The sequence below is a fragment of the Bufo bufo genome, chromosome 2 (assembly GCF_905171765.1).
Source record: "Bufo bufo chromosome 2, aBufBuf1.1, whole genome shotgun sequence".
NCBI lineage: Eukaryota > Metazoa > Chordata > Amphibia > Anura > Bufonidae > Bufo > Bufo bufo.
The window spans coordinates 735,381,580-735,400,632 of NC_053390.1; positions in this window are offsets into that span (position 1 = coordinate 735,381,580).

Sequence of the window (19,053 nt, forward strand, 5' to 3'; positions counted from 1 at the left end):
TTTTTTCAGCAAATTGAAGCCATTGTATAAAAGGATGGATTTCCTATGGGAGTACAAGATGGAAGACGTCAGCAGCCATACTTCAGCAGATGGCATGATGCAGTGCTGTTTTTGCACTCCTTTCCTCAAGTCCAGATCCCTGGGACTTTTTATTTACAGAGAATAATTGTAGACTTCCTTCTCTACCATAACATTCAACTGTGTCCATGTCCTGAAGATACAACTGAAAGTGGTCCTGCTGGGGGCCCGCCGTTTGTTCTATGGTTAAGGCTAGTTTCACACGGGCGTTGCGGAAAAATGTGCGGGTGCGTTGCGGGAACACCCGTGATTTTTCCGCACGAGTGCAAAACATTGTAATGCGTTTTGCACTCGCGTGAGAAAAATTGTGCGTGTTTGGTACCCAAACCCGAACTTCTTCACAGAAGTTCGGGCTTGGGATCGGTGTTCTGTGAATTGTATTATTTTCCCTTATAACATGGTTATAAGGGAAAATAATAGCATTCTGAATACAGAATGCAAAGTAAAATAGCACTGGAGGGGTTAAAAAAAAATAAAAAATTATTTAACTCACCTTAATCCACTTGCTCGCGTAGCCCGGCATCTCCTTGTGTCTCCTTTGATGAAGGACCTGTGATGACGTCACTCCGGTTATCACAAGATACGTCACATGATCTTTTACCATGGTCAATCACCATGGTAAAAGATCATGTGACGTACCATGTGATGACCGGAGTGACGTCATCACAGGTCCTTCATCAAAGGAGACACAAGGAGATGCCGGGCTACGCGAGCAAGTGGATTAAGGTGAGTTAAATAATTTTTATTTTTTTTTAACCCCTCCAGTGCTATTTTACTTTGCATTCTGTATTCAGAATGCTATTATTTTCCCTTATAACCATGTTATAAGGGAAAATAATAATGATCGGGTCTCCATCCCGATCGTCTCCTAGCAACCGTGCGTGAAAATCGCACCGCATCCGCACTTGCTTGCGGATGCTTGCGATTTTCACGCAACCCCAATTACTTCTATGGGGCCTGCGTTGCGTGAAAAACGCAGAATATAGAACATGCTGCGATTTTCACGCAACGCATAAGTGATGCGTGAAAATCACCGCTCATCTGAACAGCCCCATAGAAATGAATGGGTCCGGATTCAGTGCGGGTGCAATGCGTTCACCTCCCGCATTGCACCCGCGCGGAAAACTCGCCCGTGTGAAAGAGGCCTAAAGCAGCCTTGAAGCACACAGAGCTGTCGATGCTTGGTCAGGCCCAGTATGTACAGAGATATTGTATTGTAGGGGAGAATATGTTGTACATACAAAATCCAAAGGATTATGCTATAATTATTTTTCTGACAGATTTCATATGACATTGGATGCCTATGGAGGTACAGTAGATCGCTCATACTGCTCTATGTCTGCCCTACAGCTCCATACAAGATGGCCGTGTTCATGAGTCCCAACTGTAACTTAAAAGAAGCTCCAAACTGGCCTCATAAAAAAAAAAAGTTCTCCTATCCTACCATTATAAAAAGAAAATGTGTAGATAAAAAAAAAAGAAGAAAGCATAACCTCATTCAGGGTGAGATCTAGAGCTATAATAAAAATGTATATGTTTATACTTATACCACTTACATATGCATTCAGCTGTCAATAGACTGTCCTTACTGCCGCAAATACACATGAGCCTATATGGAACAATTTAATTTTGCTTGTTTTCTAACTCTCGCTGCAGTTCAATGTAGTAATCAGTGTATTCGACAATGTCAATTTCTTTGCAAATGCGATTCTCTCCAGACATGAATATCTCAGCATAAAATCATCTTTGTCAGTGTAACTCAATCAAATGCAGGGTACAATCTGCTTCTTTTCTATTTTTATAGGTTAAGAACATGACAGAGAGAACTCCATGAAATGCCATTTTCAAGCTACGCTTAGGAAATTATATTTAATGTATTTCCTCAAGGGATTTTGCGTGGTATGTGAGAGCGAACACTGATAAGTACTTCTGGATAATCCCATAGAATAAATTTCAATCAACTCCAAAGCTTTGATTTTCTTTCCTATTTACCATTTTACATTCATGTGCATTTCACTCTCGTGATTATAAGAAAATGCATTTTTCTTTCTTTGAATCTGGTGTTCAGGTTTCCACCTTCAGGGGATCATTCTTCCTCCCTCAAGAATGTCAGCTCTGACATTAAGTCTGAGTGCAAAGCGTAAGTTCTTCTGTTACTTGCCAATATGCCCTCGCAAGCAATTTTTAGTTCTTCATTTTGTTTTGATAGAAGCTATGATCCCTGTAGGATGAAAGAAAATGATGATGTATTGACTCACTATGTATGCTATACAGCGTGTGCCACAAGGTTGGTTCTCACAGCTATTGAAGAGGAGTGGACCAACATTTCACAGGCCACAATCAACAACCTGATCAACTCTATGCGACGGAGATGTGTTGCATTGCATGAGGCAAATGGTAGGCACACCAGATACTGACTGGTTTTCTGACCCCCCCCCCCAAGTAAGGCAAAACTGTGCACATTTCTGAGTGGCCTTTTATTGTGGGCAGTCTAAGGCACACCTGTGCAATATTCATGCTGTGTAATCAGCACCTGTGAGGTGGGATGGATTATCTCAGCAATGGAGAAGTGCTCACTAACACAGATTTAGACAGATTTGTGAACAATATTTGAGAGTAATGGGTCTTTTGTGTATGTAGAAAATGTTTCAGATCTTTGAGTTCAGCTCATGCAAAATGGGAGCAAAACCGAAAGTGCTGCGTTTATATTTTTGTTCAGTGTATATACCTATTAGGCCACATGCACATGATGCCTATTAAACATAGAATTTCCTTGAAAATGTTGTGTTGAAAACTCACAGCCTAAGGCCATCTTCACACAGAGATATCTCAATTTTGGTGCACATTTCACACCCAAAAACGACGCCAAAAACACTTGCAAATCATCTCCATCTGATTTCAATGGAAAAACCTCTTTTTAATCTAGACAGTTAGGGACATTTATTAAGCTAATTATGCCACTATTGTGGGGTAGAAAGTTGCAAATTATGGCACAAGCCATATGTGCACTACAATTTGCTACTTTTTAGGCTTCTCGCCACTTTTACGAAGTGGCAAGAAAAGGAGGCATTTCGAACTCAGGCATGTCTTGCCTCTAATTCTGAGGACTCAATACTCTCTGACCAGGGTGTTGGACCAGCCCATCTCCCTAGAAACTGGGCTAACACTGCCAGTGTTAGCAAACTGTTGATGGAACCAGGGATTCCCAGCCAGTGTCCCAAGCTGGTACTTGCCAGGCCTTAAGCTGTGTATCTTCTGCGATCTAACGAGTGCAGGTATATTCAGCTAAGAATGACCATTGACAAACTGTTGCCTATAAATATCCATTTGTAATACATATGCAGTATCCCAGAACTTGGAGTGTCTGAAATTGTTGTTTTATTGTATATAGTTATGTATTGTAGCATATGGATGGTAAATGGTTGGCAGGAACAAGGCTAAGTACCCTGTTCCCCCTGCTTCCTGCCAAGACTCAATAAGAAGAAGCACACTGCAGAGTGAACAGCTGAAAACCTGTATAATAGACACTGTTGTAAGGTAAGAGTGTCACCAACTTACCTGTCCGAGCTCCAGCGATGCACTCTAGGGCCACACCTTATGAGGCACTGTCGAGACCACGCCCCTGGTGACACAAGTGTAGCAACCCTCCCCACAATGCACACACGCTGGGGGAGAATTATTGATTAATTGTATTAGGTGGCGTGTTAGGTGACTGCTCAGCCTGCCTATGGCTGAGTTACTCATGTTCTAGCCCAATGGGGCGCCGAGTCCCTGGACCTATCTGGTTTGGCTCCAAGGACTCTGCACTCTATTTAAATCCCCTGCTGGCAATTCACCCTTGCCAGTTATAGATTTTACTCTGTTCCTGTGCTCCTGGTTCCATTCTGTGCATGTTTGGATTGTTATAGTGTATTGACCTCAGCTTGCCTCTAAACGCCTTCTGTCTTGTGATTTGGTACTGCGATCCCCGTCTGGTTCTGATTTCAACTTGGCTTTTCAGAATACCCTCTGTTCCCTGATTTGGTACTGTATTGTCCACCTGGTTATGAACTATTCTGTACGAACTGTCTATGTGTGGTTGCATCTCTGTGTCTGGCTTGCATTTAGCAGATCAGGGAACGTCGACCAGTTGTGGACTTGCCGGGAAGGAAAAATTGGTTGGGTTTCAGTCAGGGCTCACTATATGCATGTTTTCTGCCTACTGTGTGTGAGGGTTAAGACTCCATGGGGTGTCTTCAGACTCCATGTTTATATTTCATACTGCCATTTTTTGTGTATTGAACTGTGAGCTTCTTGTGGAAAGTTACTGTAACTTCAAGGTCACGCCTAGCCCCCACCATCCCTCATTAGAAAAGGATTTTAACAAGGATTAAGGAGTACTAGTATGTGGCTAGCACCCACAGTTAAGATTAAGGAGACGGTCTAGGTGTATAGCCAATAAGATACTCATTTCAGATTGTGTTTTTAATGAGTTAATGATGTAAATGTTTGACTGTGTCTTCAGTTGGAAATGATCCAAAATTTGCTTTATTTGCTTTATAAACTTTTTTCAATAAAGTTTAGAAACCCTTGAAACACAGCTCTATTCCTGTGTTGGTTTTTCTCTATGGATATCCATAACTTCTAATTCGGAGTCCACCGCTCATCCAGCATTGGAGTTTTTGCCCTAACACTGTGCAGACAGTATGATCGGGGCTGCTACAGTAGAAGCATAATCTGTTCTTCTGGTGATGTTCCTTCTGTTGCTGAGATGACATGGCACTGACCTGCATAGGCTCCGAGTTCTTGAATCTGTCAAGTGCTGAGTCCTTGGATCTAAACCAGATAGGTCCAGGGACTTGGTGCCCCATTGGACTAGAACATGACTAACTCAGCCATAGTTAGGCTGAGCAGTCACACAGCCTGCATAACAAAACATGCCACCTAATACAAATAATCACTGATTCTTCCCCACCTTGTGTGCGCTTCGGGGAGGACACAGCCAGTACTCATTTGCTACAGATGTGCTTATGTCACCAGGGGCCGTGGTTTCACGGAGGGTGCAGCCCAGCAGGGCGTCTCACAAGGTGCGGCCCTAGAGCGCATTGCTGGAGCCCGGAAAGGTAAGTTGGTGACAGTGGGACTACGGCTCAAACACCAATCATTCAAGACTACTACTAAGCCAGTTACTAGAGCTCAAGTCTAGACCTGATAGTAGACAACTACAGACAAGTGTTAAGTTACAGCCATCCAAACTACTTCTATACTTCCTTAACTGGTTCCAAAGACTGCACTTTAAATCTACTGCTATTGAATGTACCAGAAGTATTGCACTTAGTAAAAAGAATTATGCATCTAAGTGAAAAGAGACTGTTATACGTTCACTGCTGGCCTCATTCTTACTCCACTGCCCCAATCCCCAGTGAGCAATGGCTTGAGGAAGAACACCGTGACACAACACTTCATCAGGGCCACTACACTCTTTTCCTCTACACTGGCTCCTACGGGGCTCACTGCACATAGTTTATAGAAAAGAGTACACTACTTAAATAACAAAACAAATCACACCATTTAACTTTAGCAATCAATTGACTCTCTTAGCAGTGATCCGCTGGGTTACTGAACATTAACTATAACCACACAAAGACATCTGGTGTTAAGGCAGTGAATTACACACAGCATGGACTGTGTCTGATCCTACTACCTCGTTATAGGAAACGTGCTAAATACATCCAATAATTCAGCATAATTAAAAGTGCTGTCCTCTTTTTTTTTATTATTTTTGTTCTGATTGTGACCTCTGGCTGGTCCAAAGGCAGCCACCCTGATCACTGATCTCATTTGTTTCATTAGCTGTGCTGCGTTTTTAGATTTTTTTCTTAGATATGTTACTGTCATATGTGCAGAAAAGAAGCACATTATATTGAAATGTAAATTATGTATGTCAGTGCCAACAGCATGCCAGTCACCCAAGCATACATAGAACATGAAGGAATCTTCTACATGGATGCACTGATTTTAAGCTGTATATTACATACTATAAAGATGACTTACTGACATAATGTTGCCAGTATGGTGGCTCAGTGGTTAGCACTGGTGCCCTGTAGCACTAAGGTCCTAGGTTCAAATGTGACCAAGGACAACATCTGCAAGGAGTTTGTATGTTCTCCTCATCTCATATTTCAATAAGTTCCTATAAAATTAGCGATTGTGTATATGAAAGGGAAATTAGTAGTGATGAACAAGCACCAAAGTGTTCGGGTACTCGGTCCGAACACATAGCGATATTCGTGCGCTCGGCCGAGCATTCGAGTATAATGGAAGTCAATAGGAGACAACCAGGCACCCCCTGCTCGGATAAGGGGAGTTCATAGGAAAAGGTCTGAAAGTGATGGAAACACCTCTGAAATCGATCAGGAACAGCAGGGGGACGATGTCTGGATGCATCTTGGACTCCAATGTCGCTGCTGGGAACCATGTTGTCCGAGTTGTACGCTACTTTTACAGACTGATAAAAATACGCACAAAACCCCCCCAAAAAAATCTATTTTACTAGAAAAATTGTTAGGAAACATTCTTTCCAGTATATTCAATTGTATATGCAGTGCAAGTGCTGCCAAAAATTAAAAGGAAAAAGCACTCCGATACAACCTGTATTTCACATAAAGGAGGGCCTCATTTACATTGTGGTACAATAGTTCAGGTGGTGGGACTCCTACACTCATAAAGCCTATGCACTAAGTGAAAGGGCTGCCAAATATTACAAGGAACCGGCACTCCAATACACCCTTTCTTACACATAAAGGAGGGCATCACACACACCCTTGAAAAATTATCCTTGATGTCCTGCTGGTGACCCTCCAAAACATTCAGAGCAAAGGGAACCTGTCACCAGTTTTATGGTGTCCTAACTAAGGGCAACATAAATAAGTGATTGATTCTCTTAGCAAAATGCTGGGTCACTTTCTTGTATTGAAAAGCTCCAGCTGATAATGATGAGTCATGAATATTCATGAGCTCCTGACTCTCCCCGCCCACCTGCTGCTGAATGACAGTTTGTTTCCATATGAATCAGCAGCAGGTGGGCAGGGGAGTGGCTATAGCTCTGAATTAAATATACGCTGGACTCAATGACATCACGCCGGACTCAAATCAGCTCATTAGCATGCGGCATGCGGCATCTTTGTGTGTATATTATGAGGTAACCATCTGTCACACCAGTAAGTGAATACATCTAAGGTACTTTTTAGTAGTTAATGATTGTATATAATTAGTTAGATTATAATCAAATATCCACATGACAGGTTCCCTTTAAGTGACCCGGTCAGCACAGGCTACCAAGAAAGAATGACCAATTTCAATTAAAAACATTTTTTTTGGGGGGGATGTTAGCGATAACATTAACGTCACATAGCAGAGTTAGCGCAGTGAATGGCGGTCAGCACTGGCTACAAAAAAATCACATTGAATTTCACAGCTATATTTTGCATACGCTAATGTTTCTCTGCAGATTGAGCGCAGGGAATGTCGTTCAGCACCGGCTAGGAAAATTTTTTTTAAATATTTACCCCAGTGCAACTATATAAAAACCTGAATCCTGCAAAAAACACATACGTGAAAGATTCACCACCGAAGGAAAGCAAATAATGTTTTCTTCCAAGTCTGAAACGTAGAAAAAAATATACCATGTGAGCTGACCCCCAAAAACTTGTAGGTGAGGGCCTGCAGGTGAGCTGACCCTCCCTGAAGAGGGACACGAGGATATCTTATGCACTGATCCCCAAACTCTTCAGCCTCCAAAGTCAGAAGAATATGACGGGGGGAATGGCAATTAGTGTTTCACTTGGTGGATGATGGGGATGAGACACAGTTGTCAATAAGTAGGGTCTTGTTAGGTCAACACAAGTCAGGAGGATGACCAGAGTGAGGAAGTGGATTTGGAGATGGGGGATGATGACATCACTGACCCTACCTGGGAAGGTGGAAAGCCAAGCGAGGACAGCAGGACAGAGGGGGAGGGATCCACAGCACCGCAACTGGCTAGAAGAGGCTGTGGGGTTGCGAAAGGGAGAAGGCGGGCCACAACAAACAGGCACGCAACTGTTCCCCCTTGCGCAAGGTAGGGTATAAGGGACCAGGTTGGTTGTGTCTGATAATGGCCATAACTTGTTGGCAGCTTTGTAGCTCGGCAAGCTCACACACGGCAATCATACAGCATATATGTACCATGCACAACAAACATCCCAAACCTATACATTAATATAACTAAAAACCTAAAACACAAGAGTGGAGGTAAACCAATGGCATGAACTTTTTAAAAACTCATAAATAACCAAATAACCATAACATATTTTATTTTACAGCCTAGTCAGAAACTCAAACCATAACAATAAAAAAAAATCTAACCCTGGAACATAACAGGCCCAGCCCTCAGCGAATCAGGGCCATCACAGGGGCAGAAAACAACCTCTGCCCAGTGAAGAAGGGAAAATTGTACATGGGACAAATGCTGATATGGCCATGTGGATCCCACCTTAATGTCCAGGATCCGGCCATACCATGCCTAGGCTACGTGTTCTCTATTTTCTCCCAACCTACCCCATTTTTCCTGAGCTAATGGTGAAGGTGCGCCATGTGTGTGCCCATTTCCGAAAGTCATCTACAGCTGCCGTTGGTTTGGCAACTAACAGACTATTGTGCGACGTGAGCACGCGCTGGAACTCTACGTTCTACATGTTGTCCAGGCTTTGTGAGCAGCAGAGGGCAGTTGTAGAATACCAGCTGCAACATGCTCTTGTATGTCTGACCTCTCTGAGGTTTTACGCAACTTTGAGGGATAAACACAGATGGTGAGTGGCAATGCCGCCATTATCAGCCGAACCATACCACTTCTGTGTCTAGTGAAACGCTGACTGCTAATAATGAAGGCGGAAGCTTCACATGTGGAAGAGGTGGAACTAGAGGGAAGACATTACACAGAGTGATAGCCAAACCACCCTCAGTTTGTCTTCTTTACGCCTCAGAGGTGCTGGCCTGCCCTGCCGCCAGCGTTTTGTCACAGCGGGTATTTATTGCTGCTGGGGCCATAATAACAGATAAGCGCATGTGCCTGTCAACTGAAAATGCTGACAGGTTGACTATTATAAAAATGAACTGGGCCTGGATTGCCCCTGACTTCTTTACTCCACCAGATGAAAGCGGCTGAACATAAAGGCACTTTAAATGTGGTGCTTTTAATGTACTGAATACACTGTATTCCCATACACCTCTGCCACCACCAAAAAGGTTATATGGTTCAATCTTCCTTTTCTCGTCCTTCTCCTCCTCCTCCATCATATCAACATTTGGGCAATCAGTCTCTAAAAGGTTCGCCATCGCCTTCACTGTTTTAAAGGGTTAGTGCACCTGGAGGCCCTCAGCTGCATTATTTTACTCTGTTTCATTGAGACCAGGGCCACAGCCTCTGCGTGAACCATCAGCATCACGGCCACTTCCACATCTTGTACTGGCCGCGTTCTTAATATTAAATGTTATATATGCTTAAAAGTGTGTCACACGTACAGTATCGTAGGATATGTACTTTACGTGTACGCGCCAATAAATTAAACCAGGTATTTTGGATGCGCACACTTTACACAGGGGATGTAGCTCTGATAATGTCACAGACTACCATACGCCGTCTGCGGATGAAGTATAGTATATGTTAGTGATATGTATGAAATGCACACACAGTAGATGTGGCACAAATATTTTACTTTTCCCCAAAATACACTGTTTTCACATGTGTAACTGTATTTGAATCAGAGAGCCATGGGCTATGGACACTAGATTTGGACCAGATTATTTAGATTTTTGCAACACACACAGATTTTAAATTTGAGTCAGTATATGCCCCAGTAATGAACAGAATATGGACACAGATTATTTAGACTGGCGTAACAGACACTCTTCTTCTTCAAATGTGGTAGAGTATTTGTCACAGAAAGCCACACTATATGAACAGTATTTTTGGCACAAAACAGTTAAATTTGTAGCATAGAGGCAAAAACAAAGTCTTTAACTTAAACAGTTCAGTGTTCATTCACACAAACTAAATGACAGTTTGCCGTCTTGGTGTTCATTCACACCAGGACAAGTCCACAGAACAAAAAACATTCACCTTGTCAGCGGTTTTGTCAGCAGCAGTCCACAACAGGTTTTAGGGGCCTGCTCCCCAGCAATGCAGCTCTCAGCCCTTTAGCACGGCACACATCCTTAGATCTCAAAAAATCAGAGACTCCACAGCTTCCTTGTCAGATGGAGGATAATCCACCACCATCTGAGACTGCTGGCTGGGTTTTATATCCCTAACCAAAACCTGGCCTAGAATGTGGGGAACAGCCACCCACCCTGCACTTTGGCTGCTCCTAGTAAGAGCCGGCCCGGATCAGCTTTACGGCCATACTAACAACAAACAGTGTCAGTCAGCACTAGCTGCCGCTGACACTTAAAACTACCGGCTCTTACCTCACCGAGGCCAGGAATCTCTGTGACACATACCTTCCATCAATGACGGCCCCTTGCGCCTTCCTACAGCACACACAGATGTGCCGAAAAAGTAGTTAAATCTGTCCCAAATACAAATAATTCTCTACTGGAATACTGAATATAACGTTTGTGGATTGAACGCACACACACAGATGTGCCCAAAAGTAGTTAAATTTGTCCCAAATACAAATAATTCTCTGCTTGAATACTGTATATACGGTTGCGGCCTAAACGCACACACAGATTTGCCCAAAACGAGTTAAATTTGCCCAGAATATAAATAATTCTCTGCTGGAGTACTGAATATAATGGTTGCGGATTGAACGCACACACAGATGTGGCACCAATTAGGTTAATTTCCCCAGAAAAAAAAAATTCTCTGATGGTGCGTTGTATATCTCACTAGCAGGCACACTCTAGTGAATAAGCCTCTTTTTATAATGTCTGCTAAACACACTGCTTTCTGATGGCGTACTGTAGATCTCACTAATAGCAAATCTTTCTGTCTTTTAAAAGCTTTTGGGTACTTAAAAAAGTGATTTTCCAGCCCTGCAATATCTGTCCCTGATACTGCTGAATTTAACCCCTGGTAAAAAAAATATAAATAAATGGTGCTGCACTGCTGTCAAATACACACTGTAGTCCTTTAGAAGACTGTTTGGTCTTTTAATAGTTTTTTGGGAGTTAAATCTATGAATTTCCAGCAAAACGCTACCTGTCCCTGCCTACTGTCTGCTCTCCTTGACGCTGAATGATCCGAACGCGGGACATCGGCTCCTATATAAACTGGTATCACGTGTTCTGGCCAGCCAATCAGTGTAAGGCTAATAGCTAACATGGCTATGGCATTACACTGGAGGGAATTACTTACCTGAACGTTGATTGGCTGCTAAGGAGGCGCCAAACGTGCGGGGAGGAGAGTCGAGCAATGCGACTAGCACACGTGGTATCCGGCCGAATACCACCACGTGCCGAGCATAGCGATGCTCGAGCCGAACCGGTACTCGGCCGAGCATGCTCGCTCATCACTAGAAATTAGTATAGTTTTGTAGTGCTTTGAATCCAACATCTGAAGCTTGTATGTTCTCCCAGTGTTTCGGTGACACTTCCTATGAAATTAGCCATAGGAAAAATTTGATTCAGCAGCTTCACCGAATCTTGACAAGAAATTTGATTTGTCATGAATTGCCTTCCATTGTACAGAGTGGGCGCAATGACGGGGAACATCGTTCGCGCCGCCCCTGTCATTTAACCCCTCAGATGTCGCATTCAACGCTGATAGCGGAATCTCTGACTCACATTCAGCTACTCAGGGGTTAATTAGGGGGCATCACGCTCGCTGCAGGTCCTTAGGGGGTTTTCTTCAATCATTTTTATTTATTTTTAGCCACCCTTTTAGGAAAAATTTAAATGCAAGGAAATTTGCCGTTGTGGCGAATCGAACTTTTCCTGAAATTCGGATTGAAGTCCACTTTGGATACTTCAACTCGCTCAGCACTAATTATGAGCCCCATTGTGAACAGGGACTGATGTGAGTGATGCCATCTTTGTACAGTGCTGAAGAATATACTGGTGCTATGTACAGAACAGGTAATAAATAAGGCATACAGTATTGATATACATGTTCTTCATTACAGACAGAACATAACTGAGGATCAGATTATAGTTCAAGAGATGATACTTTGTAAGATGTTAGCAAAACCACATTGCTCGTCTTTTGTTTTCTCTTGCCTATTCCCTGACAAATGATATTACTCTACCCCTTTTCAGTGGCAGGGTACATTATTCACCCCAAGTTTGCAGTTTGGCAGAAGAGGTTATTTACAGGGGGAGATTACGAGTTGAGATTAATATGAAATTTCACATCATTGTTAGAGTAATTCAGCATGTTAGTCGATATGCTCTGGATCACCAGCAGTTTGGATCATAGTAACAAGTCCATGATATACAGTATAGCTACAGTATTAACCGAATTGCTTTCTTTTTAGGAAAGAGTGAGTGGTAATATTTGAATTCAACATGGCTGCTCTCCTTGGAGTCATTAGCTGTTTCAAGAAAAATTCCAGAGAAAAGATACAAATTTGTCTTCCCTGTTATACTAAAGGCTCATTTACACGGCTGTATGAACGGATCCGCACCCGTTCCACAATTTTGCGGAAGGTCTGCGGATCCACAAATTTCTATGGGCCCTCAAAAGATGCGGACAGCACACCGTTATTCCGTACCGCGGCTCCGCAGAAAAGATAGAACATGTCCTATTCTTGTCCGCAATCGCGGACAAGAATAGGCATTTTCTATTATGGTTGCGGCCATGTGTGGTCCGCAAATTGCCAATCCTGAAAGCAATACGGCCGTCTGAATGGGCCCAAAGGCTGATCCTGAGTTCCCACTTCACATAACTCTTGTAAAACATGATTTATTTGTCACTGAGCAGTTGTCACTTCACCTGTCCAGTTCACTGAAGCCATTACAAAACTTATGTCAAGCACCTCTTTGTTAGTAACATAGTAACATGTGAGGCTGAAAAAGACTTACATCCATCCAGTTCAGCCTGTTATCTTGCAAGTTGATCCAGAATAAGGATGCGGTAGAAGCCAATTTTCCTCATTTTAGGGGAGAAAATTCCATAAATGCATCCAGGCCCCTCTTGACCTCTTTTAGTGAGTTCACCGTCACAACCTCCTCAGGCAGAGAGTTCCATAGTCTCACTGCTCTTACAGCAAAGAAGCCTCTTCAATGTTTGTGTAGAAACCTTCCTCTAGACGCAGAGAATGTCCCCTATCACAGCCACAGTCCTGGGGATCAATACATTGAACAAAACTATAAATGCAACACTTTCGGTTTAGTTCCAATTTTGCATGAGCTGAACTCAAAGATCTGAAACATTTTCTACATACACAAAAGACCCATTACTCTCAAATATTGTTCACAAATCTGTCTAAATCTGTGTTAGTGAGCACCTCTCCTTTGCCGAGATAATCCATCCCACCTCACAGGTGTGGCATATCAAGGTGCTGATTAGACAGCATCAATATTGCACAGGTGTGCCTCAGACTGCCCACAATAAAAAGGCAGGTACTGGAACATGCCGATCCAGAGCATCCCAAACATGCTCAATGGGTGACATGTCCGGTGAGGATGCTGGCCATGCAAGAACTGGGATGTTTTCAGCTCCCAGGAATTGTGTACAGATCATTGCAATATGGGGCCGTGCATTATAATGCTGCAACATGAGGTGATGGTCGTGGATGAATGGCACAACAATGGGCCTCAGGATCTCGTCACGTTATCTCTGTGCATTCAAAATGCCATCAATAAAATGCACCTGTATTCGTTGTCCATAACATAAGCCTGCCCATACCGTAACCCCACCGCCACCATGGACCACTTGATCCACAACGCTGACGTCAGCAAACCGCTCACCTACACGACGCCACACACCCTGTCTGCCATCTGCCCTGAACAGTGAAAACCGGGACTCATCCGTGAACAGAACACCTCTCCAACGTGACAGATGCCATCGAATGTGAGCATTTTCCCACTGAAGTCGGTTACGACGACAAACTGCAGTCAGGTCCAGACCCCGATGAGGACGACGAGCATGCAGATGAGCTTCCCTGAGATGGTTTCTGACAGTTTGTGCAGAAATTCTTTGGTTATGCAAACTGATTGTTGCTGCAGCTGTTCGGTTGGCTGGTCTCAGACTATCATGGAGGTGGACATGCTGGATGTGGAGGTCCTGGGCCCGTGTGGTTACACGTGGTCTGCGGTTGTGAGGCCGGTTGGATGTACTGCCAAATTCTCTGAAACGCCTTTGGAGACGGCTTATGGTAGAGAAATGAACATTAATTGCACGGGCAACAGCTCCGGTAGACATTCCTGCAGTCAGCATGATAATTGCACGCTCCCTCAAACGTTGCGACATCTGTGGCATTGTGCTGTGATCAAACTGCACATTTCAGAGTGGCCTTTTATTGTGGGAAGTCTAAGGCACACCTGTGCAATATTCATGCTGTCTAATCAGCACCTTGTGATGCCACACCTGTAAGGTGGGATAGATTATCTCGGCAAAGGAGAAGTGTTCACTATCAGAGATTTAGACAGATTTGTGAACAATATTTGAGAGTAATGGGTCTTTTGTGTATGTAGAAAATGTTTCAGATCTTTGAGTTCAGCTCATGCAAAATGGGAGCAAAACCGAAAGTTTTGCATTTATATTTTTGTTCAGTGTAGATAAAGGGAGAGACCTCTGTACTGTCGCCTGATATATTTATACACAGTTATTAGATCTCCATTTAGTTGTCTTTTTTCTAAACGGAATAACCCTAATTTTTATAATCTTTCTGGGTACTGTAGTCCACCCATTCCAGTTATTACGTTAGTTGCCCTTCTCTGAATCTTCAGCTCTGCTATGTCTTCCTTGTTCACAGGAGCCAAGAATTGTACACAATACTGCATGTGTGGTCTGACTGGTAATCTGTAAAATGGCATTATTAATACCTTCATGTCTAATTCCTTGATCCAGCTGAGAACTTGTGCCCATAAGATAATAGAAAAGATGGGCTCTACTGGTAAAAACATGGTCATTTAGGCCATTATCCCTAATCACCTAGCTTCTTCTGGAAGGACATTATACTGAAGAAGGGTGGGGATAACAATGAGAAGTCCTCCTTGGAAGAATAATTGTAATTGTGATTTTAAATGGAAGTTGTGGCATACACAAATAACATAGGAACCCATACCAAAACTTAGTACGCCCCCCCCAGTGAGATTTTGAAGTTTTTGATCACTAAGATTGGAATAACCCTTTAATACTGATTTGCCATATTTTCTTAACACAATCTTTTTCAATGTATTTATATTAAAAAAAATGGCATAGACATGGCTCGAAATTTTGTTTTTTAGTGGGCTTTTATTAAACATTTCTGTAATAGATCCTGATCAGTGAAGGATAATCCCAAATATCAATTTGTATCACATCACAATATCATTTACCTGTGATATCATGAAATATATTCAGACTCCCTTCACATATTATATTATCAAACTGGCTTCCTACATCCACCACTAGAAGGAGATCAGTGTATATGAATTTAAAGAGTTACCACTAAATTGATAGGAATCTATAAAAACCCCTTTGCACTCGACTCCCTTTAGTGGAGAGTGCAGGAAAATGCTGGGCCCACTTTCACTACTGTACCCATAGTGGTGGTGTGGTGTGACTACATGGTACGCCACTGATGAAAATCAGATGAAAAACTCATCATAAAATGAAAATTAACAAATCTATTTCATACATGTTTGAAATAGATTACATATTGACATCACAAATAACTGGTGAGTATTTGGTTGGAGGATTGGAACTTTTCTTTCAATCATAATTGGTAAAAGGCTGGTTGTGGTATAATCTCTAAAATGCCATCTATTTTTACCAATACTGTGTCCTATATATAGTGCCTTTACACTAAAAGTATTACTTTCTACCCTATATTTTACCCTAAATAATAAGACATCTGATGCAACAAAGTTTTCTTTTCAGAAGAAAATGCCATGTTCCATTGGAGGCCATATTACAAAACTATTCTCCCTGAGAAGAAAGACTCCATATATTTACATATATGTAGGATCCCATCTACTTCTATTGTTTTTATATATGGCTTCATACAACTATCTGTACTGCCTCCAAGCTGTAATATGGTAGTTTGCATGAGCGCAAGCATTTATAAAGCCCTTCAACCTAATTTATAAAAGAAAATTAATTATTTTAAGGTGTTTCCTGATGCTTAAATATTGATGGCCTATCCCCAGGATAGGTCATCGATATCAGATGGGCTGGGGTAACATCCATGCTTTGCCTGAATCCGTATATTCCTTCTGCAAATTATAGAACATGTCCTATTCTGGTTTGCATTCACATGGTCAATGGGTCTATGAAAAAATGTGCCATGCACATGGATGGTATCGGTATCAGATCGTCGTTTTGTGGGCCACAAAATACATACATGGGGTCTAAAAAAGGTTCAAGTTAATAAACAGAAAAATGAAAATAAATCCTCTCCACATATTCAGCACATCCATACTCACCTGAACTGTACAATTACCATGTAATCTATCCGCATGGTGAGACCTGGAAAAAAAAAGTGTGGATATGGCAGCAGCAACAGCATCAGGATAGCACAGAGTGTGAAGGTGATATAGTGTGGAAATGGCGGCAGCAGCAGCATCAGGAAACCACAAAGTAACCCGGTGACAGAGTACCCGCTGATGAAGGTGGGTGAAAGAAGGAGCACTTGGCATCAGGTGGGTGGCAACATCAGCGTAGTAGCTGAGACAGGTAGCCAGAAGAAACCGATCTCTTTTTTCAAGGTTTGGGCGAGGCACCATGGATGATCTAATGAGATGCATCATGCATTGGTGGGTGGAAATCCTGGCTGACCCACACCTGATTCATCTTGACAAAAGTCAGTCTCTCCACATTTTGGGTGGACAGGCGAGTTCTCCTTGGGGTAACTATGGCCCCCGCCGCACTAAACACCAGCTCTGATGCCACACTACTGGCTAGGCAGGACAACTTTTCCAGGGCAAACTCTGCTAGTTGCGGCCACAAATCCAGTTTGGCTGCCCAGTTGTCCAGCGTATCTTCAATGTGGGTTGGAAGGGTGCTGTCCAAGTATGCCATCACCTGCTGGTTCAGGTCCTGCTCTGGGTCTACCTGCTGCTGCTGGTAAGTAGTTTTTTTCACTATGCGGGTAAAGAAAGTTACTCATCAGCGACTGTAGATGAAAGAAGACTGAGGGCTGGGCCTACAGGTACAGAGGGTACACGATGCCACACAGACAACGGTTCTTTCCCAGCAGTTGAGTTTACTGAACAATATAGTGAACAAGAAGCTGAGAATATATAAAACAGATTAGTACACAGAAAATAAACTAACAGTTAATTTAACACAGCCTAATAATAAACCAGAAAATGTGATGTTTTCCCCAAAGTCCATTAAGCAGCCTAGCTGCACTTGTATGTTCCTTGTCGAGTTCCTCCTTGGGGTGCACCCTAAGTATTGCGCAATACTAATTGTAATCCACAGGTAAATGATGTCTGTTCCTTTGATTGCAGCTGTAATCCTTACTCCAGCTCCCAGTATATAACACCCTATGAGCAGCTAGTGAGATAGGAAGGTGTCAGCGTATGAGTCCCTTAGGGCTTTGCATTAGCTTGCAGCCTGTACACCGCAATGCAACTGTAGTTGGATCGTTATTGTCTGTCCAAATGCCACTTTACCAGTGTGGTGCAATGTGACCCAGCACAGCCGCACTTACAGTTCCTTGAGCAGGTTGTTGGTGCTTTATCTTATTTCCTGGTCCACTCCAGAACTGGATCCTACAGACACGACACTCCTGGGGTCGTCACTGCAAACCTCACCTTCGTGCTGTCGCCAGTCTCCACTGTGAGCCGGTCCATTCCCTTCCAGAATCTGCAGAGAAGATCTCTTCTGGTCTCCAAAACCACCAAGCACAACCTCCGTCTCTCTACTTCCTGCTCCTCCTAGGCTCCTCCTCACCTTCCCAGGGAGACAGTGTGATGCAAAAAGTAATTTTCTAAGTGCAGTGTCAAATATGCATATACAGCCTGCTATTACACTTGTAGGGGTACACAAACAGCAATAAATTAGCTAATTACCAACTTTGCAAATTAAACAGGTTATTAATATTACTCTGATAGGCAGCTGCAGTGTCGACTTTTTTTCAAGTTATCCTTTGCGGCCATCTACTGACCAACGTGAGATATTGCAGTAACTATACCATTTACACATGCAGAGTAAGGCTGGGTTCACACGAGCGTGTCCGGATTAGTTCCGGATGCGTCCCGGTGTGTTGCGGCAAACCCGCGCGAGTAGGAATGCAATTGCAGTCAGTTTTGACTGCGATTGCGTTCCGTTGTTCAGTTTTTATCGTGCGTGTGCAATGTGTTTTGCACGCGCGTGATAAAAAACCGACTGTGGTACCCAGACCCGAACTTCTTCACAGAAGTTCAGGTTTGGGTTCGGTGTTGTGTAGATGTTATTATTTTCCCTTATAACATGGTTATAAGGGAAAATAATAGCATTCTGAAAACAGAATGCATAGTAGGTGATCAGTTGAGGGTTAAAAAAAATAAAAAAAATTAACTCACCTTCTCCGTTTGTTCGCGTAAGTCCCGGTCTCTTCTTTACTTCTCAAAAGATTAACTATGGGCTAAAGGACCTTTGATGACGTAAGATCACATGCTCCAATCACATGGTCCTGATTGGAGCATGTGATCTTACGTCATCAAAGGTCCTTTAGCCCATAGTTCATCTTTTTAAAGAACTAAAGACCGGGAGAACTACGCGAACAAGAGGACAAGGTGAGTTAATTTTTTTTATTTTTTAACCCTCAATTGACCTTCTACTAAGCATTCTGTATTCAGAATGCTATTATTTTCCCTTATAAC